Source organism: Grammomys surdaster, unplaced genomic scaffold, assembly GCF_004785775.1.
Source record: "Grammomys surdaster isolate TR1022 unplaced genomic scaffold, NIH_TR_1.0 220508, whole genome shotgun sequence".
Classification (NCBI taxonomy): domain Eukaryota; kingdom Metazoa; phylum Chordata; class Mammalia; order Rodentia; family Muridae; genus Grammomys; species Grammomys surdaster.
This window is the reverse complement of record NW_021624359.1, coordinates 1-3,225: the sequence shown is the minus strand read 5'-3', so window position 1 is coordinate 3,225 and position 3,225 is coordinate 1. Positions and strand designations below refer to the sequence as shown.

Here is a 3,225-nt window from a genome sequence, read left to right as displayed (position 1 = left end):
TCTCTCTCTCTCTCTCTCTCTCTCTCTCTCTCTCTCTCTCTCTCTCTTTCTCTCGATGCCCATCATTCTCAAGCTAAGGGGCAAAACAAACCTTTCATCCCTAGAGTGTTTTACTCAAAGGATTTTGTTAAAGGGGATGGACAAATAATTTAGGTGCCATTTCCATGGACAGCTACTGCTTATTCTTATGCCTCTGAAAGAGGAAAATCAGAGAAATCTTCCATTTTCCTTGTCCTTATAGAGTTCTTTCCTACTCTCTCACACTCCTAGGCACAGGGTGTAACATGAGCACTTCTGGGACTCTCTCCAACTGCCCTGTCCAAGGTTTTTATATAATTCACCTGTAACCTGGATCAGATCTAATCCAAATGGATCACCCACAGGTAAAAGTATGTAGTACAGAGAGTGGCTCACCTAGTCCTGCCTAAATCAGGTGAAGCCACACTGGATCATCCAACATGGGCCTCGGCTTTCCTCTAGTTCATGTTATTCAGTGAGAGCCAAAGTGACTGTTAGGTACATTGGTACTCTTTAGGGTTGTATTCCTACTGATGAGATACACATTAGCATTTTTCACTTATTAAAAATATGCTAAATCTATTCACATTTTTCAGAGGGCACACAGGATAATCAACTACTACAGATAACTGAAGCAAATCCTCAGTATTTACCTTTTTTCCTTGGTTGTGATGGTTCTTTCAAAGTAATTGGAGGAACTGGAGGTTCCTTCCAAGGACGTGGGCTCTTCTTATGAAATCTTTTTAAGATTGAAGAAACTGAGGATACATTCACAACAGGGAGAGTTATGTTAGCTTTATGGCAGCAAAACAGAAAATTCATCATGGTTGTGCGTTTGTAACTATGATCTCATTTCCTGTCTCCAGGTAGTCGTCAGAGTCAGACGGTGCTTCAGGAAGGTCACCGCCTTGTGTGATGAAGCATTCCACAGACACCTTAGGTAATGTCTACATGTATGTGGCTGTGACAACAGAAAGAGCAGCAGGACTGGAACGTGTTATATGGACATGGTACCAGACGGGAGTCACATCCTTCTGAGAAACACATGAACACAACCTTGTTCATACAATCCCTCTCTTCTCCCTGATTTCGCTCAAACAATAGAAGGTTCAGAAAGACTTCCCATGAGACTTTCAGGTTTGAAAGATGACTCTACATGGTAAACCATAAGGAAAGGCTCATGCACAGCACAAATGCTCTTTGTTTGATAAATGCAAGATCTTTGTCAGAAATGCTGTTTGTTAGGTACCAGAGGACTTCAGCTAGACTCTGGTAACTGAATTCAGAGTGAGTATTCCACTGGATCCAGGACAGGGAACATGTTTGTTGTTGACTTTTCATTTTTTATTTAATCATGGTATTTACAAGTCATGGAGAACATGTGGTATTGTCTTAGATGAGCTGGGAAATATAGAATATTGTATGACCTCTTATTTTCCACCTTTGGATACCATATTAGTTATAGTCTTTTCATTGTATTCAAATTCTGACAGAAGCCTTTTGAGAGAGAGAGACAGAGAGACAGAGAGAGACAGAGAGAGAGAGAGGAAAGAAAGAGAGAGAGAGAGTCTCTATCTTTCAATCCCTGACTCAAAATTGTACTTTGATCCATAAGTAAAGAGCCCTGGCTTAGTACAAATATGTGGCATTCCTTCTGCATCTTCACCTTGTCACATGTCTTCCAGTGAACAATCTGGACCACTAGGGATTATAGATTCTTCTGTATTTCTCAGAAATACTTAGACGCCAAATCATATTAAGTCAAGTTGTCCCATTAGATGGTATGGCAGGACAAAAATTCTTATATTGGCCAAACCCTGATGTCTTCAACCTGAGCAGGCAAGAAAGGTGGTCTGGCATTTGGATGATATGTATGCATGTGGCTTTCTAGATGACAAACATCCTCAGCCACTATGTGCAGCAGCCATACTAAGTGTAGCTGGAATGGCAGTGTGGGACATTAATGGTACACTAAGTATATACCATCCCTGCTTTATTCTAACTCATCAAAGTCCAGTTTCTAAAAACTCCTCTTCAAGGGGGCATTTGCTGCAAGCGCACTCTCTACATGTGCTTTTTTTAATTTTCAGAAATTAGGCTTAAAATACCTATTTATAAAAGGATGAGTTTGAATTTATGATTCTCTTCACTCCAGTTCAGGAGAACTGTGTTTACACAAATGTGCCCCCATGGGTGCCTATTAGAGACAGTGGTATCAAAACTAGGACCTTTCACATGCTAGGAACACACTAAACCAACTGGACTAGTCATTCTGCCCATATTAGCTCTCTGTGACAAATTCTTTTTATGTCAAAGGTCTGACTGTGAAGGCACTTTAACACATCCAACATCCCAGCCAAACTCTTTCTATGTAACTCATAGCTGTCTATATGGTTCCACTGAGCACTCAGACTCAGCAGGCAGTATGAAGACTGACCAGTAGTGAGAGAAGTAATACTGGAACTCAAATTTGAGCTTACCTTTAAAGATGCATATGTAGCAAAAAGAATGATCCAGCACTGCTCAATAACCAAGTGCCAACAACTATGTAGTCACTGCCTGGTGCACAAAATCCTCCCCAAACTAAAGGCATTAGAGTTGAATGCAGTTATTGTAGACACAGGGCCATGACCGGGTAACTTAGGGTATCATGTTTTACCCTTTAAATTCCCAAGTTTCACTCCCAATAGAGATCTTATATCATAGTAGTGTACCAGACAAAAGACAGCTAGTATTTATACAATTCTTATCTACAATGTGTGTTGAGAAAGAAATTCTATGATACATACAACATTTGAATCTTTTATGCTCCACCTGTAACTGAAAGGAAAGAAAACATTTTGAGGCTCAGGTCATGCTGAGTTCTGTCTCCATAGTTCTTTGGTTCACCCTGTGTCACAGCACAGTGTAAAGTAGAATAGGAAAAAGACAGAAAAGGACTTGTATAATACTTTATAGGATGATGTCATGGAGAACCCAGGCTATGTACTTTGTGACAAAAACTAAAATGTGCACCCTTATGTTGACTCAAAGTAAGATCAGAGCACCTTTTGCTGGCAGACCAACTTAATAACATGTTTTGTAAGATCAATCCCTCTATGGGGGAGGGACCCTCTAATTATTTGCATGGATGCTCAGGTTTTCAATGGAATATACCCTTAGGATTCAAATATTCGAGGCATGAAGCTTTCCACTACATAGTTTTGG

The 3,225-nt window shown here is 40.2% G+C and overlaps 1 long non-coding RNA gene across 1 annotated transcript; it reads right to left on the bottom strand.

Moving 5' to 3' along the window:
• Positions 1 to 8: 8 nt before the first annotated feature.
• LOC114616002 lies at positions 9 to 3,190 on the bottom strand. The gene is made up of 3 exons (XR_003710570.1): positions 2,808 to 3,190; positions 672 to 776; positions 9 to 545 (listed from the first exon to the last, which is right to left on the bottom strand). It is a non-coding gene; the product is annotated as an uncharacterized LOC114616002 (long non-coding RNA).
• Between the last annotated feature and the right edge of the window lie 35 nt (positions 3,191 to 3,225).